General features: G+C 44.4%; 1 protein-coding gene across 1 annotated transcript in view; it reads right to left on the reverse strand.

Annotated features, from left to right (window-relative positions):
* Nucleotides 1–25,863, reverse strand: part of SLA2 (Src like adaptor 2) — a 203,890-nt gene that overhangs the window by 1,851 nt on the left and 176,176 nt on the right. The gene's annotated exons all lie outside the window — the stretch shown is intronic.

The following is a 25,863-nucleotide window of genomic DNA, read 5'->3' on the forward strand; positions in this document are numbered from 1 at the left end:
GGCTGCCTCACCCATTACTTGTGGGCCCTCTGACCTAAATGTTATTTTTTCTCAATGGAATGTTTAACCACTGGGATTATAGAGATTATCGCTCCCTTAAAGATATCAAAGAGAAGATCTAGCAATGTCAGATCAAGATTATGAATGCAAGACATCAACCTATTGTACTACATTATAAATACATTATTTCATCGCGAAGAATCCCCTGCGGGGTTGCAGCATCACTCTGACAACGAATCCTGGTTCCGCCACAAAATCTGGTGAGTTGTGTTTGTTGTTAGCGGGGCATGGGGGTTTCCTTTTTGGACTGTGTGTGAATAGTTTTGGGCTTGTGGTAGACAGCAGTGTAGACCTCAGGGTGAAATGAGCAGGGATTCTGTCCCCTGCACTGACCAATCCCCTGATAAACGTCGAACAAAGTGCTTGCCCTGCCCCAAAGGGCCCTGCCCTCAATGGGAAAATGTTCCAGCAAGCCACTGAGCATAGCACCTGGGCGTGTTAAGGTTTGAGGCATCTCTCAGCATGCCAATCAATATGCTAGGGGAGGTGAAATGGGTGACTGTAGTCCTCAAATATTAAGCGGCCCTTAACTGAATCTTAAGTTCTTTCCTCCCATAAGCTTTAGAAGGTTATGATACCGGCTCTTTCCCTTATCTGCCAACTTGCAGATGCTTGTTTTTGTTCCTCACACGGTACAATTTATCTATTTGAGAGAGAGAGAGAAAGAGAGCGAGACGCGGCATTAGGGGCTATAGAATTAGAGCCTGTCTGCAAAGGGGCAGGGGTAGGAGTGCAGGCTTTCAGGTTTTGCCTTGTATGGCCTACTCCACCCTTTCCCTGACTAACCGACTCTCCTCTAAGATCGCCTACCACCATACATGACTCTCACAAATGCCCCACAGAAGGCCACCAGTGGCCTAGCCATAAGCACATCAGCACTAACTGAGCCACGGCTAAGCTCTCCTCTTTAGCCCTGTCCCACTCTCCCACATGAGTGGCTAACCAGACCCAAATCTTGAGCTCTTTCGTAAGGATAAAGTGCTCCCAAGCTTGTCTGCCAAACCCATAGAAAGCAGATTGGCACTCGGGTACTTCCGATCTGGACCCATCAACACCACAGGTTTCGCACATGCCTTCCCCACTGCCCCACTAATGAATCCCCCCTTTTATCTTCTTACAGAGCTACACCTAGAGAGGCCACCAATAGTGGCAGAAGGGGACTATACAAGACTAATTACATTACATTATATAATACCCATACAAAAGCCAAAACCTTTGCCTTTGTTTTTAAGAGGTCTTAAGTGCAAGGAATGGGTGCAAGCGCACACATCCCCTGTTTGATCCTCAACCCATAAAATACAGCTTGAGTTCCACAAACACTTTGGTCCCGCTGTCACATAGTCACTGGCACAGCTGTCCTCTCTGGGCCTGCAAACACTGCTTGTCATGGCTTTTATAACGTCTTTGAACTAGTCATGTCTGCTAGTCGCCGAAATTCTAATTACTGTTCATGTGCAATGTAATGCTCTGTGTTAAGACGGATTTCTGAACTCTGTCCTGGCGGCGCAGAAGTTCAGAAGGCCAACCTAATTACTTGGAACAGGTTAACCTCTGCACAAGCCAGACCAATCAGGGTAGCGATCACGGCGGTCAAGACTAGGTCTCAAGAGGGGCGAGGGTGACTGAAAGCCCGCAATGAGCACACAAAGCAAGGACACTTACAAACTACTCCAAACAGGTGTTATATTAAAAATATATACACATTTATTCCAAGGCCTTTAAAACAATGACCGTAGCGAGAAATCACAATACAACTCTAGTAAACCAACACATACCAAACCAATACAATATATATACAAATACAAACGAGTCTAAAGCGTTAGATGCACGAAATGTGTAGTCCACCTAGAAGGGAAGGAAAACAGGCAGTGCGAAATAATGCTTAGACCCAGTCCGCCTTCAGAGGCACCTAACTAAAAGGAAGTACGAGCCCTACGAAGAGTGGAGCCTTGTGCTCAAAAGTACCTGCACACGCTGGTGCCAACGGGCAAAAAGGGAAGTCTCTTCGAGGGAATCAGGCAGTTCAGTTTAGTGCACAAATGAAGAAGAACAGAGTTCCGCGACTCAAGCGCAGCCTCCACTGTGGGCAGAAGCAGAGCGCGAGTACGGAAAGGCGTGCTGTTTGACACAGCGGGGAAATGCTATGGGCTCCTGCAGGAGGGCGACCAGTTCCTAGCTATGCTACTCACCGGTCCCCGATGCAAGCAGACCCAGGCTTCTCCGCGTCAGTTTCAGTGCTGGCAGGTTCAGGGGAGCAGGGGACGTCTCGTCGTCGTGTAGATTCCGCAGCAGCAGAGTTGAGTTAAAGATGTCCCAAACGAAGTGAACCCGCACAGTTTATTACCACAGCAGGGCAACGGAGCGGCCGTGTGTATCTCAGCCAAATGTACACTACTCACTTCAGACATGGGAACGCCAAGTGTACGAATCGTGTGAGAGTGACAAGGACTAGAAATACAACACAACCTGGTGGCGGTTACAGAGCAAGACTCTTCCGAAGGCTTACGTGCAGGAGATGGTGAAGATGCCGAGAATAGCTGTCCCCGCTATTCCAAGGGTCGAAGTACCAGTACAGGCCTTCTGGTTCGATCAGAGGTAAAAAGGGTTTCACAAGGCGACAGCAGTGCAGAGGAGCAGTCCTTCAGCGGGTCACCAGCGATTCCTCGGTTCAGCCTCGTGGTTGCAGGATACTTGGCTCCTGTATTCCTTTGTTCGTGAGAACTCAGGAGATCGACATGGTAGTGGCGTTTCCAGCCCCCTCTTATCCACGGTTCCCTTCGTGCCAAAACGGAGGGGACCCAATGGGAGATCCGCTCATCAACACTCACACCATACGTTGACCTATCACGGACCACGGTGGTCCCAGGCATTTACACCACCCTAGACTCTCTGGCACCCAGGATGTGTATTGGGACCAGACATCCCAGCCCACATCCTGGAGGCACACACAAGGCCTGTAGAAGCCCGCGAAAGCATCCGTGTTTCGCGGGAAAGTACATGCCCAAATAAGGAAGGCCCTGGGTTGGCTCGACCTGGGGAAGGTGAAGGGAGCAAGACGGTCAGCGGACAGGACAAAGGAGCCTCGTGGTCTGACCATTTTGGGAGCCAGGCCACCATTTTGGGCTAAGCGCGAGAAACGCGCTTAAAACGCCAAAAGGAGCTCAAAACACAAGAAACGATCGCTGCCACCATTCCCGTCCGTGATTCACTTGCACCGATCAGTTATAATCCAAAAAGAGTATCTAGGGCCTGTAGAAGGCTAGAGACCCAAGAGAGCAGTAACTTAGCTTACAGTGCCCTCTTGTGTCATGTTGCACGAAAGCCGCAACATGATAAAGAAACTACGGAAAACAGCGTTTCCCGGTACTGACTGTCTTAATGGCATGTCAGTTTCCCCGTAAGAATGGAGCGAAAGCCCAGAGGAGTGCAGCAGAAGGCTGAACTTCTCTGGCAAAGTCTAGATCATGGTGAAAACAACAGCAAAAAGTTTAGGGGTTGCCACATGGAAGGAAAATTACCCACAATTAAGAAATCTTTCCTAACACTCTGTTATTTTCCTGTTTGCACAGACTATGGTCTTCCGAAGGGCCTTCCACAACACTTAAAAGCAATAACAAGGGCAGTAGCCATTATACAAATATCAAATGACATATCCTTAAATACAGCACCATGTTACTTGGAATCCATGGCTGCGATACAACGCAAGTGGGTGGAGGAGGTGGGTCTGGACATTTCTGAGGAGAAGGGGAAGAAAGCATTCAGTCGAACTAATCAGGTGGCCTAAATGCCAGATGCAGGTTGATACTCTATTGGTTTCCCATGAGATTGTACATCATCAAATTCAAAGATATGATGATACTTACAATCCACAGTGTATTACTTGCTGTGTGCCAGATACCATGCTCCAACACATGCTACGGGACTGTGCCAAGGTCAAAGCTTTGGCGTACAATTAAATGCACGGTGCAAGATCTTAGGGTTTGTCCCAAAGCTATTTAAGGGATGCCCTTGTTGTTTTGCATTATGTGACTAAAACATGCAGTGTTGGAAATAAGTACGCTTTTATTTGCTTAAGATATAAGCAAGCAGCTTTTAACATTTTTAGTTTACATTTTCTTTCACAAATTAATCAATTAACTCCTTGCTGTGGTCAGGAATTGTCTTTAAAATTCAAATGCCATATCACAGTCTAAAAAGCACAGACACTGCCACTAATCCTAAGGTGTGGAGCATTTCACTTAAAAGGATCACTGAAGATGAATCTGCTCTCGTAATCCATTTCCAATTAGTGGCTGCCCTTGAATGGCCCAAAAGCTGCATATCAAAGGAATGAGCGAAACAACACGGCAGGAAGCTTTTATGGATGAACGCTGGTGCTTATACGCTGGATCCGAAGCACATCTTTGACCCAAAGGGACCCTCTACACTTGCAACCACAATAAACCAAGGGGTTGGAAGAACGGCACATTATAAGTGCACTGCTCTGAGTGGTGTATCCTAGAGGGGACCAGGATTCTAAATGGTTCACCGTCAGTCCTGGCTGGTGAATATTTTCAGTAGAGGGGTCCAAATATTTCCCCAAACTAGCTCCAGAAATCGAGTATCGCAAGAGTACCCAAAATAATGTAAGGTTGTCTGGGAGAGAATATGTAAATAATGTGTTGAAATGGTGCATTTTCCAGCACAATTGTTTAGGTAAAAAGCCACTCAATTTACAATCTGGTCTTTAGCATAACAAATGAAAAATGCAGGTAAATGCTATGTCACTATCTGTGCTACACACGAGCAATTTACAACATTTTCATAACGCTGCCGTCATAATCCATCTATGCCAGTAATTGTGACTGTAATTCACTTGCATGAAGTTTCAGCCACAATCTATCTATGCCAGTAATGGTCACTGTAAATCACCTGCATGAAGCTGCAACCACAATCTATCAGTGCTAATCATGGTTGCTGTAAATCACCTGCATGAAGCTGCATCCACAATCTATCTGTGCTAATCGTGGTTGCTGTAAATCAATTGCTTGAAGTTGCAGCCACAATGTATGAAAGTAAAGGTAGCTGCAAATCACCCGCATGAAGCTAGGGCTGCTATTTATATATGCCAGTAAATGTTGCATGACGCTGTGGCCACAATCGATCTGTGTAAGTAATGGTCATTGTAAATTACTTTCGTAAAGCTCCTGCCACAGTCTATGCCTGTAAAGGTCACTCTTAATCACTTGAATGAAGCTGCAGCCATAATCTATTTATGCCAATGTGCGAGCAGAGTTATTTTGTATAGCTTATGATTAACAGATGTATTTCCATGTAATTCTTAATGCCAATCCTTTGTTCAATCTCAGTTGTTCATTAGACATTATCTAGTTTTTGCACTAAGCAGTGCTTGTTTTCTTTACACCTCACATTGGCACATGCACTGAACACCAGCTGCAAAACTCCAGTCTAGCAGTTTTTAGATACAAGGTCTCTTGCGATCATGTGACTGATGGAAATGGTTATGTCCGGCTTACATACAAAAGGGACTGTTGAATGGACAAGGGGAGTAGTGGCAATGGTAGGGGTGGAATAGCTCCTCTGTGAGAAGCCCATAGAAGGAACTTGTCACGTGAGACTTCATCCAGATGTTTACATCAAGAACAGACTTGTGTCTTTAAAGGTTTATGGTGTGTTTGTATGGGGTGGAAGATTGCTCTTTGGATTATTGAAGGTTATGAAAGTATAGTTTCAAATTAGCCACCTGCCTAGTGACCTATACAGGTGGGAGACCTGGAGTGTGGGTTAGGTTGTTGCAGTCAGTTCCAAGTAGGATGAGATGTTTCTGGTCTTTGTCTCACAACACAAATAGAAATGACTGTGACTTGTCACTATCACATTGGTGTGTGAGCCTGGTTCCTCTGGCATTAGTAATGGTCACTGTAAATCAATTGCATGAAGCTACATCCACAATCTCTCCATGCCAGCAATCATCCTTGTAATTCACAGACATGAATTTGCAACCACAATTTGTCTATAGCACTCATGAAAGTGATTTACATTGGCAACCTTCAAATCACTTACATCAAGCGGTGGTCACAATTTTACTATGCCAGTAATGGTAACTGTAAATCACTTGTATGAAACTACAGCCACGGTCTATCCAGATCTGTAATGGTCATTGTACATCACATGTATGAAACTGTGGCTACAATCTTTCTATGCTTATAACGGTCACGGTATATCACTTTCATTAAGCTGTGCCCCAATCTATCTGTGCCAGTAATGATTGCTGTAAATCACTTGAATTAAGCCATGGCTACAATATGTGTCAGCAATGCTCACAGTAAATCACTTACTTGCAGCTAAGCCCAAAATAGATACCAGCATTGATTCTGTATAGCATGTCTAACAGTCATGGCACAGTCAGTGTAAACAATGTGCCCACTAGTCAAATACATGGGCGTATTGCATTCAAGTGCACACCTATACCCAGACACCCACAAACTCAGTTATTCACATACACACATGCACACACACACAATCTGATGCTAACATACATGCCTACAGACACACTCAACACTGTTCCACACACACTCACACACATGCTGCATGTATTACATTGAAACATGCAAGCATGCAGTACAAAGGCATTTTTACATTTAGGTCTTCTACTGAGTCTTCTCTTTGAGCAAATGGTGAGAATGAAGTGGGCGTCAACGTATTCTTAAGTAGCAGGCTGGTGCCCAGAAAGACTGGCTGATCTCAACTTGTTAAGCAATCTGGGAGCCAGTGCATGAGCACCACACACTGGGCCCAAGCACGTTTTTTTTTTAGCTTTAACCAATTCAGTGAACAAATGAAGTGCCATATTTGAGTGAGGCGAGCACCATCCCTGCAGGATGGGGATTGTAGGGGGAGCACACCGGGCAATGAGGAAAGGACCCGGTGGAACCACCACTCGTCCGCCAATGACTGGCCTAAACAAAAACTATGATATGGAAGTCATTATCAGCTCTGGGGAATATCATGCCTCTGAACGAAGACTCTTTGATACAGCAACAGTGAAGAAAGATAGAGAGGTGGAAAAGTTGGAGGACAAAAAAGCACTTCTCAAAATTTGAGGGGGGGTGTGTTCCCTTAAGTGTCAAGGACGAGTATGCTCGTCCTTTTTGCATAGACTTGCATAATAGCCATGCAGTTATGCTTGCACTTATTGATGCACTTTCTTCTAGGAATTCTGGCTCCCTGCAACCACAAGTTTAAATCCTGGCTAGACCCTTCAGGTTTTAAATCATGCGGTACATCGTATAACGAGTACCTTTCCATTGAGGGTTAATATTTAAATGTGTGGCCTGTCACACAACATGAATGTGGCAGTAATTGCTATCTTAACACTGTTAACCCTCTCCAGATATACTGCACTGACTTCCTTACCTCTCTGTTTCAGAACCATATCCCCATGGTGTTTGAGAACTGAGCAGTGCGCACTGAGATGAAAAGCAGGGAATAGAGTGTGGAGCACTTTGTCCGAACAACCTCAAACCTGGAATGGCCTTGGGACAGAATGGAGTGGCTGTTGCTTGTCCTGTGATGTGGGGAATGTGATGGAGTGCCAGTGGGACCTTGGAGCATCAAAACATGTTTTATAGGGCAATTCTCAGGCCACTGTTAGTGTCAAAATGTGTTTTACATGGTAATGCTGGCATATATCATGGGCACAACCATCATGAACATGTTCTACACTGGCAATGCTTGCATATATTATGGGCATAGGCACCAAGAATAGGCATAAGCACATGTGTTGTTAAATGCTCTTTTCTGCTGTTGATGACCTGGCATCTATTGGATTGTTTTAATGTGTTTCCCTACAGAACCGATTATAAAAAAGACATGGCCTTTTACTAAAGTGTTCTGAAAAGGGTGCTGCAAAATCCATCATTGCAACTCACTATTTTAAAAATGGTTTCAGGAGAAGGACCCGCTGCAAATTTGTCAAAATCATTAATACCATCCACTTCCATAATTCACTAATCGACAGTGTTTGCAGCCCCCTAGACGCCCAGTCAATGGCATTGACATGTGTTGTGTTGTTTCTAAGATAAAGCGCTGTGGTCAGTAGCCAGCAGGCTAAATGCACGCACTTGAATTTCCTGGTCGTGACGTGGGCGTCTGAGCTCCGAGCAGGGCTCGTGTTTGTGGTGGACCACTTTGCACTGTTGTTCATACAGTAAGAGCGTCATGCAAATAACACATTTCAGGCCTGTTTGGCAGGTGTTTTTCTGTGCTAGTTTATAGGTTACAGTTCGCTGAATAGGTCCCAAGGTCACCTCCCTTCCTGTGCAAGAATGTAACGCTTTTGATGGCACGATATGTTTATTGGGCTGAGCCTGGTGTAAAGAATTTCTGAGGTGAGGGGGTTTAAAGCAGCCTAGGAGATGGTTTAAAAGGAGGTATGTGGCTGGATGTGATCGCTTTTATGACTGAAAATGTCACAAATACCTTAGCTACACACATATACCAAGCTAGCCACAGATTTCAGTCTCAGAGGGAAAGCTAACCTGGTAATGGGAGGAATGCAAGGGAGATGGTTTGGGATTTATTTATTTATTTATTTATTGTGCATTTGTAAGGCGCTTATACAACTAAAGTGTGTTTCAAAGCCTCCACAGGGCAGCAAAGAGGGAACATGAAAATGAAAAAAACAAACACATCATTGGTGGATAGAGGCGTCCCTAATCGGCCTTGTGAGCATTCAGACCGTGCAAGTGCAGAGAGAGAGAAGGGCAGTGGCGGAACCAGGGTGGGGGGCAAAGTGGGTGGTTGCACTCCCCCCCGCCCCCCAGGACCCGGCTCCCGCAGGGCTAGCGGGCGCTCCACTTGGAGCGTCGGGTCCGACACGAATTTGCAAAATGCAAATGCATTAAAAAAAAGAATCAGCACACTAGCGTGTGTGCTGGGGCGCGATGCTGCTGCAGACCTTGCTTGGGCCTGGGCTGGGGTGGATTGTTTAGAGTTACTTTCCCTTTGGGGCTGAAAATTGCATTTTGTGTTGTCAGACTTCCCCGGGCCCCAGACTATCTGGAGCCTGCTTCCTCGGTTGCCCTGACAACATCTAGGCAACAAGATGGACCCGGGGATGGGCGGGGCATGTTGCACAATGCACATACGTTCATCTCCTCCTCCATAGGACAGGGATGGACACAGGCAGGCAGGCCAGGGTATACCAGGGGTTTGTCCTCTCCTCAGAACATCTTTAATGCAATCAATTCATGCAATAATTAATAAAACCTTCAAAAAACCTGCAGAAAACCAACTCTAGAGTTTGTGTCACTGGGAAAAATAACCATCCAACCACTGAGATGTATCTACAGCTGCCTTTTTTATTTGGCTACACATGTAGATTTCTTGTATTTTTTTAGGGCAAAAACAAGTTTGGCTCATAACAAAATAACGTGCTTTGATCATGTGTACAAACCAATCTGTGAGTGATACAAACAATCAATAGTAAGAAAAAACCGGGACATAAACTTTCCTTTGTCTTATGCCTACTCACGTACCCACATAAGAAAGACCAGACTAGATATTACTTCATATCAGTCCGATCCTATGCAATAATTAGCAGTTCATTGGTACTCTTTGCATCATATATCCATTGAAGCTTAGCGCTTTGAATTCAACATTTTATACAAACTTAATACAACATTGTGTGTCAAAAGATATATAGAATACAGACAAATACACCTCAGACAGGCCAGGGGGCACATTTCAAAGAGCCACCCACTTATGGCCGGCTTCAGGCCATGGGTAAAGGTTCGGGGAGGGGGGGGCTAAGGTGGTGTGGCATGTAAACAGGGTGGGGGTCTCATGAGGAGTACAGGCGGCCTGGGTGTCCTCCCCTTAACCCTGCCAGCTAACGAACACCTTAGTGCCAGTTAGTTTCAGCCTACACAGGCCAACTGCAGACTCCCCATGGGCCAGGTGGGGGGACACGGGAAGGAGATGACATGCAGGTGCACATGACAAAAGGTGGGTCACAAGGTCCCAGGATCAAAGCGACGGACAAAAGGATAAAGGGAGGCCTCCGGCTCCAACTGGACAGGTTGGGGCCTCCAGTTATTCGCCTGTGTGTGCATTTGCTCTCAGGGAAGTTCTATGGTATAGAATACGGGGCAGAAAGAGCCCTTTCACCAATTTTTCCCAATCTACACAGAGAGGGAGCTTGGAAAGGAGAAAGTCTTTTAAAAGTGAAACGCCACCCCACCCGCACTTCCAGCAGCAGTGCAGCCTGAGCCAGAGCCACGCACCATCCTTTGCCCCCCTCCCCCGCCCCCAGGCCAGGCCCACTGGCCCAGCTTCCGGCACCGGCGGCCCTAGACCCACTGGCACTGTCTTGTCTGCTCTAGTGTGTGCCACTGCCCCAGTGCCAGCCAGCAGCCTGAATCAATTGACGACAGTCATTGAGGTGCCTGCCTGTTGCCAGCATCTGAATTTGAAATTCAATGGAATTGAGGGGGCGGAGCGAGTCTGTCCATCTGGAGGAGTCAGACAGGTCAGAGGGAGGAGCATCACAGAGCCAGAATTAATGTAGGTAGTGTGTGTGTGTTTGTGTGTGTGTGTGTGTGTGTGCTACTCTCTACCCGCCCTGCACAGCCCCCGGCCCCCGCTCTCCACTTGCCAGTTACTTAACTTACCACATGTGTGTGTGTGTGTGTGTGTGTACAGGATCGGGCTGAGCCATACAATTGTCTCGGGCACCAATGAAAAGTGGGTGGCCCACAGTCGCAAATCGCTATTCATTCCTTTTGTGACACTGTTAGTTGTAACCAAGGGGGATTTATCATAAAGTGTGATGCAAATTGTGCATTTTAAAGAATATTTATTCCGCAACACTAGTCCAAACTACTAGCCGCAGAGTGAATTAACTCCTCAAACTGGCCCAAAAAACTGCCCACTTTCACTTTGACCAAATAAACTGGCCCGGTGGCATCACGTTTACTCTGGTAAAACTGGACTTGCATATAAAGTTCAAATCAAGTAGAAAGAATCCCAAAGTGGTGTTAGCATATCCCGTGTTTTCTTAGATCAATTGTAAAGTCATTGGTACGGTATTAATGGAGGCATCACGGTTTGCTTATATTACCTCTATATTACTAACCAGCATGCAGTTGTGGACCTCTCCCCACGCACACACGCACCCCGCTCCCCAATGTTTTAGCGTATTCTACGGTACACGTTATTTAGGCGCCTATAAAACAAGGCGCTATTTCTGAAGCTGCTTAAATACTACCAGAGAGGCCCGTTCACATCCCACCGGGATATAATGACAGTGAGTTATGGAAATCAGCCGGGGCTTTACTGCTCAAGAAAGCGGCTTTATTCTGGGGGTAAATCTGTGTTTAGAGAGGTCGGGATCCTGGCAGGGTGACCAAGGGGAATGCAGGCTCCTCCCACCCCCCACCCCCTAGGATAATTGCCGATATAAAAGGGGGCTCAGCAGGGGGTGTGGACTTCAACACTGAGGTGTGAATGCCCCTGCAATCTACTGTATGTGGCCACCAATCACACCCCCAACCTCACTCCCCCACATGTTATGAGTTGGCACCGCTGCCTTCAGAAGTACAACCAGGAAAGAGGGGAGGGTGGCAGAGAGGGTGGGAAACACCTGAGGCAAGAAAACAGTGGAGGTGCCGATCTGAGTAATAAACAAGAGCCCCCACCCAGCTACCGCTGATTCACATCCAGTGGCTCCAGTGGCGAGTAGAAGGGCGTCTGGTCGCCCCAAACAGGCCCCAGGCTGGACCCTGGTGCAAAGTAAGGGGTGTAAAGGAGATCCTAATCAGGGCAGCCCCTGAGCACTTAGAAACAGGGTCACAAGAGATCCATAGATTTAGCAACAAAAGGATCCACTGCCAGGTCCACATTCAAGCGTTTATCTGTAAATATCCCAAGATTAAAATGCGAAATAATGGACAGCGGGTAACATGTGACCTACACGCAGCACAAGAAAACACAGCAACCAATGAACACAGGATAGACATGCCACATTAAAATAGAGGATGGGTTGACAATGGCCCAGTCTGGCGCCGTCAGAAAAGGCCAAACCACGAGGAAACGCCGAGCTCGCACTCAAACCTGTGTGCCATTAATAGAATGTTTTGATATACCGCCTGCTACCGCTGCATTTGCAGCTGGTGTCATTTCATAGTGCTGTAAATAATAGCTGTTACTATTAGCCCATTCACTGGTAGCTGCCAGTAACAGATAAAATGCTGATTCCATCCTACCACGACACTCAACTGTAATCATGAGCTCAACAGCAAGTGCTTCGTTCACTGAGCTATCTGTTCATCTGGCAGCGTCTCCAAGGAAAACCCCCACAACGGGATCAGACTATACATTGAAAGGGCTAAACCTCCAAAGACGATTTGAGCCCTATTCCAGGCCACTGACTAACTGTGGTTTAATTAAAGCACACCCCGAAAGTGCTCATATACACAAGTGTTGCATACAGCTGTTTTCAATGAACCCCTGGGCAGTTTTAAGGCTGTGACTGGTATGTAGCGCCCACCTGCGCCATGGAGACGTAATTCGGCACTGGAGAAAAATCCTGTTATCCCTTAAATGGCATTTATTCTAGGCGTAGAAATGCCCTATGGCCTTATAGGCCAGCCCGAACCTGTGTGTGTAGTGTACCCGGGCCACTTGTTGCGCGTGCGCGCTCGCGCGTGCGTGAACCATCAGAGACTCTGACATCTTGATTTATTTTTTATACCATGGAGGAAATCTGGTCTAATATGGTGTAGGGAGCGGATCCTTTCTAGAATCTGCAAGTTTAGCACCAGGAATGTAGATCACCTATCATTCATGAGCAGGAGGTTGGATAATAGTATGTATACTGCCAATTGGGTAGGCGCTCTAAAAGGGCCTTTATCGATTCAGGGTGCCCATATATCAGGAGCATCTTGAAACTGCGGAAATCTTAATCAGCCATGTCTCTGGGGTTGGACAATTAGATGAAGGTCACTTAATCATAGCCAAGCGCAGCTAGTAAATAGTGGCAAGGCCTCGCCACAACTCTCGCACCGCATCCTATATTTATATTATATATTTATGCATTAAGAGAGGAGAGCTTAGATTCAGACAGACGTCCTAGAAAAACAAAAGGGGGCAACTTCTCAAAATCCAACACACATTTAAAAAGCTCAGAGCTTATGCTTTTTTATTTGTTAGTTTAAGAAATACACAGGTGACGATACTCTCAAAGGTGACCTGCGTGTTTCAGGGGTCTGGCCAGCAGTGCAAAGGAAGTGCTGACCAGCCGGACACGGAAGTATTTATTTATTTAACATTTTTAAAGCACTCAAACAGCCCGCAGGCATCGAGGCGCCGTTACAGGAATTGTTTGATTCTTGGTTGCGTAATTGTTTGTGTCTTAGTTGCGTATTTGTACACGCTTTAACACCCAGAGGTTTCTATGCGTGGACCGGAGGATCGAACCTGTGTTGCTTCGTGTCGTCTTGCTTCCAAGGCATGTGCGTTGCCCCTGAGCTATCCTCCGGGAACCGATTATGACCCCTAAAAACATGGGTGTTGAGATCCTCTGCCACATTGCCGACATATCTGATCCAGATACATCCTTTTTAACAAATGACAGGATATTCAGATATAATAATCCTGTGGGGCAAATGTGGGGAAACTTTTCCAGTTTATAAAAGAGTGGGAACAAAAGACCCAAAAGGGTTTATATCTCACTGTTTTCAATTGCTATTAAATCTAACAATGATGGAAACGTGACCATGGTCCCGTCTGCAGAAAGTCTCAAAGTGGATTAAAAATAGAATAATCCATTGCAATGCACTGTATTGCACAAACAGCACTTTAAGCCCATATTACACGTTGTTTGCACTTTTATTTGTCCTGTGTGTTTTTCATTGAGCTATTCTATTTGAAAACTTGGTGTGTACTTTGAGCTTTTGAATAGATAGTCGTTTTAATTGAATAGATGAGTTGGGGCCCCGTGTGCAGTAATTGACATCTTTTCTGCAATGATTCCTTAAGCTGCTTAACAAGCACACGGGAGGAAGGGGTGGCCTCTCCTCCCTCTTGCTGTGTGCTATGAAGAGGCCAGCCACCAGAACATGCAAAAGGCTGTGACCTCAGCAATGTCAGAGCAGAGCATGCAGAAGCGCACTGATTGCACCATGACTTGGCCCCCAGATGTGACCATGCCCCAAGCTCCACTCCCTGAATAATAATAGACCTCATCCTCTATATTACCCCCAAAACATGCCCCACAAATCACTATTGCCTCATGCTTCACATTAAAACATTCTCCCATACCTCAACAGTCTCCCCTCCAGATTCAGACGTGACCTCCAAGAGCCATTCGATTTGATCAAGCCCTCGGAATGTATTATGCCACCGCCCTCAGCATGCACCGAACATGTATGATGTGATAAGTCATTTATAATGCGCCTGCACACAAGGGTTTCTAGGCGTGATAAGACAAGGAAGGGAGGCCAGAAGAAGGACAAAAGAATGATCTTACTAGGCCTTGTGTTATTCAGATCGTGCTGGTGTGTGTGTGGGGGGAGGGGGGGCGTAGGGGGCGAAGTGCCAGGGGAAATAGAACAATGTGCTCAGAATTCCCCTGGGCCGCTAACCACAGACTGCATCGTTCTGCCAAGCTGCCAATAGCCTCTACCTCTATCTGTCAGACCCACACAGGCCCAATATCTTGGTAACTAAACTGGGAATACAGCCACCAACCATGGCCACATAAGGCAGGATTATAAACAAAGGACCATATCAGTGAAGGACGAAGGCGGGCACCCACATTCCGGCTGTAGGTGAAGCAGCAGTTTCAGCTTACCTAGCAAATGGAGCAGGCACAGCCCTGATGGCAACAGTACTGTTACAGTATGGGCAGTCCCAGGGCTTGTGCATTATCGTAATGCAATTGAGCATGTTTTACGCCTGGAGGGTTGAACATCGCTCCCATGGTTGCACACGTTAAAAAGTGTTTGTATGGCCAGCTCTGGGATGACCCATACAGCATTACAAAAGGAAGTATACAAGCATCTAAGAAAGTGGCCTGCAAATTCGCAGACATTAAACTAATTGATACCTGTTCCATCTTACGCAGGGGCAAGTTTTACTTAACTGGTAAACATTCCTTAGGATTTGAAAAATATCTGGATGTAGTCCATCCCCCATTGGCACGCTGTTTGTGTTTGAAAATGAGGCTAAACATTTTGCATACGGCGGGCCATGCTAGTGCTTGGGCAGGGGACAGACCTGTCCAGTGTGTGGCTTAACAAAAGCAACAACATGCCACTTCTTGTTTCTTCCTGCGGGGTATCGGACAATTCGGGCCAGAGGTTTCTGAAACCGATCTGTAACGCTCACAATGGGTGTCATGTAAATCAAGCCCAGCTAGTATTGGTAAGGCAGACAAGTGATTATGATATTTTAAACTGTAGCCATGTATATCCACCAAGCTTGGTTTAAAAGATCCCGGCTATTAAAGCTTGCGGATAGGGGCAGGACCATGATTTTATATTACCAACAAAACAGGTATAGTCTGGCATTGCATCCCACCACATTGCAGAGTTTTGCACAGTGCAGAATGTTTGCATCTCTGCATATTTTGTACCATTAGCCCCGGTTAGAATGTTTTGGGTTGGGGCTTGGCTTTTCAAATGAACATGTAAACGCGGATGAGCCTTTGTTTTACGCTTGGATTTCTTCTATGTTTTACATTGGACTTTTAATGTTATAAACCGTCCGATGAAACTTTGTATCATGTTGCACTTATCAGGAACACCCCCAAAAATTCAGGCCAACAAAGCGCAGGCATAGGGGATTAAACAATGAACAATGCTACAGTAGCCGCACAACATGTATTGGGAAGCTTTGAATTTCTTGTCTGAATGCAGAGTTTGCACAGTTAATGTTTACAGTTTTGCACAATTTGCACTATTAGCACCGTTTGCACTTTAAGCTATGGGGCGCTGTATGTCATATTTTAAGATATCATATGCCTGCTAATTCTTGATTGTAATATATGTATTTTATGCTAGCTCTCTTATTGTATGTATTTTGTCAAACGACAAATAGTCGAATAAAAGTCTAATGATGATGATGATGATGATGATGATGACGATGATGATGATGATGATGATGATGATGAGTATGAGCAGAAGCAGATTGTGGACTACAATTGCAGAGGAACTTGGGCCAACTATCTCTGTTGCAAAGAGGGCGTGTTGTTCCCCAGCTCCTTTTTTGAATTTGGAGACTCTTGCAACATAGCCAAACATTCTAATTCTGTGTGTCCGAGAGCATCCAAATAAACATGATAAGGGTAACAATCGATAATACAATTCTTCTTGCACAATAGATCCAATCCTACCAAATGTACTGGCCTTGTAGGACTCAATAGAAATGCATGATGCTTAGAAATAGGACCAAAAGTGACAGTCGTGTGTCGTATAACTGGGTGGGGTTTATCAGTGGTGCATTCAAATTACCGGCCCCTTGGCTATCCTACTGTTTATTAAATGTAGAAGTCAGTGGAGGAGATGGAAATGACCTTGAAAAAGCAGGAGGGAGATGCGCTTGTCGCACCGACTGCTGAGCTGGCCTATTGGGGCTTCTCAGACTTGCATTGTCCAAACTCTTTACAGTAATTACACTGATCACCATATACATTTGTCTATCTTGAACTCCTTCTTGACCCAAATGAAGACGGGCACCTCTCCCTGAAGACAGGCAAATTAACATCTCATTCATTACGCCGGCCCCGCCCTGCCCCGATGCTACAGAAACTGAAGATGCACATTACTTATACCATCTGACTCCTATACACCACCATACCACAGATGCGAGAGACGGTACTCACTGAGACAACCCTACTGACCGTACCCAAGAGGAATCGCAGAAGAGCTAAATCTGCAAGCTTTGGAAGCTATGAACATGCTATGATCAAGGTGATGTAAGCAAATGATGTCACTGCTGATCATTGACAGGCGTAGATGCATTAGACACAAAGCACATACGCATCCACCATACAGTTACATGAACAATAGGTCAAACTGCACTTAGACATGAAGAATATGTTTGCACCAAATGGTTAGAAAACACAGGCTCTCTATACGCTGAAACGCAAGACACACAAGAACACACATAAAGCTTACCTATTGCACAACATAACTAAAATGAGTGGCCTTGTAAAACAAGATGGACGGCACAGCCACGCTCGGGTGAATGGGAAACACTGAGAAGACCAAAAGCTGCTGGGGGACTTGGTTCACTGAGTTAGAAGAAAATCCAAATCTGAACAGCCCAGACAATAGGTGTTCATGCCTTACCAAGGTTACTGTGGAAGGAACGGTTAGATCGACATCCAAGAGGACAGACAATAACAGTTCCCAGAAATGAGGGACATTCCTATTAGTTTGAGCAAGAAAACAAATAATGCTGCAAAGTCAGATTCCCATTAGCTAAGGCTTAATAGTACAGAGAAGGTAGCTCGAACAAGTCTCTAGAGGCCAAGACAGGTAAAGACACCCGCATTAATAAGGGCTAAAATCCTCACAAATGCTGAGCAAAAGGATCCAAAATGTGGTCTCCACACATGTGACCTGCAGTTGTAGTATAATGTCTATTCATTAGATTCAGAGACCGACAGACAGACTCTGACCTTCGTTCCCATCCAGTTATGGGGATAAAAAATAGAAAGGTAGTGCAATGTTGAAAGCTAAAGGAATCCTTTGCATGATATTAAGTAGAAAAGTGGAGCTCCATGCTACTTGCACAGTCACCATTTTATTTCCTGCCTCGGGTAACTGTGTCAAAGGGAACGCTGCAGCGTCAGTTTGAAGTGGCGCATTAGGGACACCTTTAAAGGTTGCAGATGCAGTCGATGGTGGTGAGGCACAAATCATATCAGAAATTGGCCATTTATTATGAAGCACATCAATGGCTGAAAACGTTCACGATGTAGAGCCTCCCAGTGATTATATAGCTGTAGATTAACTATACGCCGAGAATTAATCGGGGCTCTAGAATTCAATCCCACTGCCTGGTGGAGATTGCGGGCCAGTTACAGCTGCTTGGGGTTGGTCTGGTGCCTGATCAGCAGCAAGATCCAATATAACAGGATTATGAAACTCTAAAATATCCTCTGGAGTTTCTTTTGGTGGGGGTAAGATGTGAAGTGTTGGATACAGTTTACTGTAAGCCTTTCTGTTCTTAGGAGTGGCTAGATGTGCTTGTATTGCTTTCATTTATTTACCTGCTCTTGGAGTTTCCCGTGGGCATCTTTTACAGCTCTGGTCTTGGACTTTGACCACCTTTTAGGGTCTTCAACATAACAGTAAAAAAATAAACCCACTACTTTGGGGAACATTCGATCCGAAGGTCTTTAGAGTTCCTCTTAAATAAACACACCCATCAAGATCAAATGTACCTTTCTCTGGACACTGATTCTGGCATCACTATGAGTAAAATAGTACAAATTATCCAGAAAATCTACAGTCTTGGGAAATATTTGTGTAAAAAGAATAAGCTGGACTTCCCCTCGGGGAAAGTGGCTCTTGCTTTGAGCGACCTGATTCCATTCTCACAGAGTAGACAAGAGTTAAACCTTTAAGGAAGTATGTGCTGTCCTCTGCAATGGCCTGCGCTATAGCGCTAAGACACTGCTAGACCCGACATGGCTCATGTATGACTGCTCAGTAAGCACATGCCACACAGTAGTGCAGAGATACAGTTCAACACCCATTAACATCAGCTTTTCAATAACCAGTAACCAGGCCCCACACAGCTGCATCGCCACCCGGTTTATTCTCTTATTATGTCAACATCGGCAGCAGAACAGAGACGGGGTAAGGAAAAGACGAGGGACACACGAAATATACGCCTGATCATTGCTAGGAGATATAAAGAAGAAATGGAAGTCTTCGCCGAAGTCACGCTTGCTGAAGCAATGGCTGTAAGGCTGCACAAATGATTAGAGCTAGGAACGGATGGACAGACAAGACAACAAACTCCTGCACACTATCACTTTTCAACACCTGGACAGTTCTCACTGCCAGCGGCTCTATCCGACAATTTTTCATAGTTATAATGCCTGTTGGGACTCACGGGAGAGAGAGGTTCAATACCTTCCGATGGTTTAGAATTGTGAATGGACTTCCTATTTTTGTATTAATTCAAGATTCATTAATTCAAGAATACTGACATCCTTCACTGACGATTACCCCCTAAATGCTCTGCATGAAAGCAAGTGCTTTACTACTGACATGCAGCTGTCCCCTGAGCAGGCAGAGTTTTTAAGAGCACTTATTTAACAGATCTAAAATAACATTTGCCATAGCCAAACACAATAAAATAAAAGAAGAACAGAACAATGAAATCATACATATTTACTAAATAATGCTTTGTTTTCGGTTGGAAAAAAAGGCACCCGACCTATGAGTGCTCCATTCATCGATAGCCTCATGAAGACAAAGCATTGTACCTTCTTCGCTAGGGTCGGGGCATGGCCGAGGAGCTTGCACACAGCTCTTCTAGGGCTCCATCTCAGCCAATGAATCCGAAGTGAAAAAGCACCAGATTCTGTAGAAGAAATCAAACTCTGGACTCGAATTTTGGTTCTATAAATCTTGAATAGCAGCAATGCAGGGTGAACACAGAGACAAACAGTGCACAAACTCCAAACAATCCGAAAGCTGTGTTACTCCTGCCCCGTACCATAACCTATGTAGATATCTAGCACAGAGATGCTTATGCAATGAGTGGAAGATTTTTTGAATTCACTAGAGAGGATTTCACTCCTTTCAATTAGCACAATAGACTTCTATGAGTAGAGGAACATGCCTGTCTTTTAGGGTCACTCTGCAAGTCTTCAAGCGATAACAACAGAGATGCAGATTCATAATTCAATTAAGGCTCACACTGTCTTATCGTTATTCATTTTAATGCATTTTGGTTAGTTCATAGGTACATTTTTGGCAGAGTAAGCGAGGTTATAAAACACGTGCTCAGGCTACAGAAAGATTCAGCGTGCTAGGTTTCTAGACTACCTTCTGACAACAAGCATATGATTTGAAAATGGAGTCTTCTATAAACTATGATCGACCTGCGTGCTGAATATAAAGCCTACTTCTCTTACATTGATATGATATGGCATTTATAATGTGCCTGTACACAAGTGTTTCTAGGCGTGTATTGCATTGGAATACATTTCTCATTTTTGCTCGAATCCACTTAGGATTATATTTTAGTCTACATTTTTTCAGGTCATGTTTACACACAGCTGCATTTTTTCAACACAGCACTTTGGGTAGGCGATATGGGTAGAGTCAGGATAATTTTCCAGTGAAGGTCTCATTTTGATGAGGAAACCATGAGCCCTACCTGGTTGGTCACAGAAGACATTCGAGAAGTTTAAGTAGATCCTGACAGCTTGTGTTTGTTTAATGGGAAGTCCTTCTCGAATAAGCCCTGTCTGGGTTGCGTACTGTGAGAAACCTGGAGGTGTCTCACTCGCTAGTCCCCGGGATCTGTCCTCCAGGTGGTCAGGACGTGGCCATCGTTTTTGGATCCAGTTCCTGGGGGTGGTCCAGTGCGGGAGGATCACTTGGATGAGGGATCTTCAGGGAGTGGGACACTGGATGGCGAGACGCAGTATCCCCTTCCCTGTAACACCTTTACCCCATTGTACCGGATTGGATACTTAGGAAATCACCCCCTCCCATTTCGCAACACAAACACTTTCTCGCGGACAGCTTGCTGTGAGAGAAAACAGACTAACACCCGAGCCATATACCTGACATGTCCCAATACAATGGTCAGACAGGGTCAGGCAATTACTGACCACCACGCACACCTGACTCCCATTACGCTTCCCCACACGGATAAACGGCGGAGCTTGAGAGCACACTCTGAGTGAGGCAAAACACACAAGGAAACAGTAGTTCCAAGATGGCAGTTTACCACAAGGAGAAAGACGGCGAAACAGAAGTGGACCGCAAGGAGGGACGTGCCCTTGACCTTTTCAGCAAGGAACCGTTACTTTCATGAAACCTCTAGAATAGAAAGCGTAAGACCAGGAAACCATGCTGAAGAATCATGCATTGTGTGTCGGAGGTTCACAGGGCCCTCTTGCATCGCTAATCAAGGCAGGAGAATCACCTGCTGCCGTGGTACTGCCTTTGGCTCCTACAACAAAGCAACACCAGTGAAATCAACACAGTCTGTGATTTGGGGAGACCAATACCAGACCGGTCTGTGTTGAAACCAAGGTTGCAAGCGGCAACATTGTATGATGAGCGCTGAAGTGAACAGTGTATGAAATGCATGTGATAACCAACGCAAGTAAAATTGAATAACAGAAGAGTGATTGAACTTTGAAACAAAGATACAATACCTTTGACAGAGTGGCATGGCACTGTGTGCGTGCTCATTCGAAGGTCTCTGTAAGGTATCCAACTGAGAAGTGGCAAAAGCGAATGAGTGGCAAAGGATTGTGAATCGTAGTGGTCCTGCAACGGGTCAAGCAAAACCCTGTGCAAAATCGATAGTCTTTGATGTTGATACTGCCAGGAAAGTTGATGGCAAAGCAGATAAAGTTGGTCCGAGCCCAAATGAGAGAGATCAATTGAAAGCTTTGGGTTAAAGCAAGTCTGTGTTAGAGTGAATTAAATTGGTCCAAGCCTGGCGGAGGGAGACTGATTGAACATTGTGTTAAAACAGATCTGAGCCCGGCTGAGTGGGATCTGTGGTGAACCGAGAAATGGATTACATGGAAATCTTAGGAGAATTGTGTTAAAGGGGATCTGAGCCCGGCTGAGGAGGATCCAAGGTGAATGGTGAATCACCTGAGAAATTGAGTATGTGTGAAATCCTAAGATGAAAAGAACGTATTGCTTGTTTGTCGCATCAGGCCCTCTGAAAGAAGAGACTTTGAAAGGCAAAGAGTCTTGGGCCCGGAAGGCCCTGTTGCTAATGTTTGAACTGCACCCTTGTGCTAGAGAAGCCAGAGACTGTGCTAAGCTGCAGTGTGCCGCCTTGTCCCATGCTGAAAACGTGGGCAAGGGAGGCCAACGGCCTGAATATCCTGACATATCATTTCTTGAACACTTCTTTCTTTTACACAACATTGTTTCCCCCACTATTTGTATTTAGAGGTAAGGATTGGCAATCGGTTTTTTTTTTGTATAGGCCCTTTTCTTTTGACAAGACACCACTAGGGCTGTGTTATTATTGTGTGATGGTCGTAGCTTGCTCCCAACATTACATTTAGGTTCAATAAGCACTCTTGAACTGTGGTCACTTTTGTCTTTCTTACTGATGATCCCATGCCTTCCTTACAATACTCTTTCAGCCAGTTCAACTGGTTCACTTGACAGGTTTTTCATTGGTTTCTTTGCTGTTCTCTGTAGTTGGGATCACTGAGTACAGCATCTTAGCTGGGCTCCCTAGTCATACAGACACTTGCTTGTTTGGCTGATCTGCAACTCCTTTTGAAACAGGTGTTGAATGGTCTTCAGCTGCTTTTGGGTGGCCTGAATTAATTCTCTGGGATTGCCTGCTTGATCACTGTCTCATGAGCCTTCCTCCAGATTATCCAGGACGTCACAGGGTTCCCACCCAAAGACCAACTCGCAAGGGGAGAAGTCGGTTCAGAGATGGGTGGTTTTCCTGGAGACGAACATGCTCAGAAAAGGAATTTGTCACAGTTTCTTGCATCTTCTGACACTAGCTTCTGAAGAAATGTCTTTAAAATCTGGTTAAAGTGCTCTACTAAGCCATTAGTTTGGGGTGGCAAATGGAGAGGAGATGGGTATCTACATGGGACAATTTATTTAATTCTGTTATTTCTCCTTGGGAAAGCCCACAGGTGAAAATCTATTGTATTAAATGTTTGGCAATGCTCTACATTGAGTTGCTTTTAATGCAAAAGGCCTCATACCGGATGGGGTTGTCCAGGATAACTATAATACAATGGTTCCCGAATTAGAAATGTATTTTTCCCCACTGATTGTAGTTGAGCATACACCACCAAATGTGAGGTTACAGCATCACTCCCAAATGCTTTATTTTCAAGTAACAAATTCTGAGTTGATTGAGTTTCCATGAAGGGGTATGAGGTGGAGGCGGCTAGAGTTAAGAGAGAGAGACGTCTCTTATAGCTCTTATAGTGTATTCCTAGCCTTCTCTTGAATTAAGTGTACTTCCTCTCCTCTAAGTAGGTAGACTCGTTATTTCTTGTACATTTCTTGATAAGCAGTAACTAGTTTGGCACTGGGTCTAATGTTGATTGGTATAGTATTAAAGGTAGGGATATCCGCCAGGTTGTTCGCAAGGCAGTGTATACAGGGTCTCTGGTTTGCTCCAGCTAAGATTTTAGCTCCAATTGGATGCCCAATGAGGTAATATTACTTAAACACAATTCCCTGTTTAGATCAAAGTTTACCTCCACTGCTCCCATCCACACGCCATTCAGGCATGGGTGACTAGTAGGGTCTTGGCCAGCCTTGGAAATCATTGCTGAACTTACCTAAATCTGTGTCAATATGTTTGGTGAGATATGAGCTGGGGCTGACTTCGCTTTACAAAATGTATATGTGGAAATTGTGCTGCATGTATCGCAAATGTATAATAGCGGTAGAAGTGAATTCAATCATGCACATATTATCCATATACATAAAAAACAACAGATCATTACTCAATGTCGATATGGAGGCGGAGGATTCAAGAATTTCTCCAGAATGCCAATGTGTCAGAGGAATTGTTGATAAATAATCCAATGAAGGCTAAGAGAAAAATTCTGCTATGGGATTGGTGTAACACATATGGTCAATGTATAAAGACCCAACATTCACTGATTTATACGATAGAGATAAAAAAGTTAAGAACAGCGGAATCGTACCTAATGAAATTTCCAGGAGAAAAATACAGAGATATGTTCTTGAGATTCAGGTTTAATGTCTGGCACACTAGGGATGTTTTGGCTAAATGGAAGTTAATACCGGTGAAGTTGAACTACTGTAGATTCTGCAAAGATACGAACGTGAGTGAAACATTACATCATTTAATAGTCATCTGTCCTTCTTTAATTGACAAAAGAACTCTGTACTTTAGATCATAATTTGAAGGTTATATACTACTCACGAATGAATCATTTTGGTGGTATGTTTACAACACTAGGCTGACTAAAGTGAGAATTGCAGTAGTCAATTTTCTACTGGCCTTGAAATTAAAGGATGATAATATTTGTGCTGGAGAATAGTAATGATAATGGTATTTTGAACTAAAGATAGATATTTACAAATAATCGCAATAATTCCAAAATGCTCCACTTATATCTAACATCGGGCAAATCATCCTCGATGAGTATGTTGACTTGAATTCATCGTGAAAGCTGTGAACTTGGTTTGATTGATTGTACTCTTGTTATGGGATTGTGGGAAAGAAAGTAATCATGATTGGTGTATTCTTGTATGGTTTCCTTTATTGTTTTATCATAAATACATTATAGGTAACACGAATAGATGGGAAAATTGTGTTAGTCAGTGTAAATATGGATATTATGCTATTTTTTGAGTGATTAAGGATGATTTGCTATGGTGATTGTAAATTGTAGTAATTGTTTTATTTTTATGTATTTGTATGTTGAAAAGTTGATTTATCAACTGTAACAAGTGTAACAAGAATAAAAATAAATTAAAAAAAAGTTATAGCAAAAAGTGTGTAGGAAATCCTCAGAACCTTTGACTGCCAAGACCCTCAAGGAGTGGCCATCTTATTTTTTTAACCTCCAACTGACTTTGCCATAGCCCTGTATTTAATTCTATAGTTGGACGCACTTAGATACTATAGTTTGTTTCGTATGACACGGTTCACTGCTTCAGAGAATCAAGACACATTTTTTATGATTGTTCTTAAATCCTTTGAAATAAAACTCCCTCAAAAAGTCATACGTTATTACGCAACACCAATATTACCTTCTAGAAATAAAGGCATCAACACCTGTTACTCCATTGCATGATCCTGTTAGGTCCTGCACACTAAATGGGCTAACCTACACATTCCAGAGTAGCAAAGAGGAGTTAAGGCAGTCAAAGGGAGCGGTAAAGGCTATGAAATAGAAATCTGGTATATAACCCCTAAAAGGGGAGTAGAGATTCAGGTGCACCTTTGCCCTATGTACAAAAGGCAATACAATGTTGCTCTTGACTTGCAGCATGCTCACACCCACTCATACAGATACCATCTCTTCAGCCATCCATACGGTACTCTGCCACTTGTGTATCTTCAGTTGCCTGACACATGGATCTTCAGCAAAACTAGCAGTGAAACCACCAAGAAAGAGGAATACAGACAAGTTCCCCTTTCCCATTCCAAGAAGGTGTATGGTATTGTCGATCATGGTGAGGAACTACTAGTTATCCTAATCCTACCTGGTAGTAGGGGGATACTCTGTTTCAAAGGATGTTTCCACTTCACTTCCTGTACCACAATATGAAAGAGGATGCATGTCTGCCTCTTTATTGTGGCCTAGATTGTAGGCCTTTAAGTCTGTTACCACGTTATCCCAGATGCAGTTTATTTGCTTTCAGGGATGTCTAGTTCATGTGACTTTGCCAATTCTTCAATGTGGACAGTTTGAAGAGTTTGGTTTTTATTATTAAGGGAGGGTTGAGCATTAACAATATCTTGCATGTATTATTGGTCTAACACTTGTCTTTTGGCTCTTTTCAAAAAGCTCAATCTTGAGATCTTCTTTAGAAACACAGTATTGGCCTAGAG

Source organism: Ambystoma mexicanum, chromosome 3p, assembly GCF_040938575.1.
Source record: "Ambystoma mexicanum isolate Mex_15411 chromosome 3p, UKY_AmexF1_1, whole genome shotgun sequence".
Lineage (NCBI taxonomy): Eukaryota > Metazoa > Chordata > Amphibia > Caudata > Ambystomatidae > Ambystoma > Ambystoma mexicanum.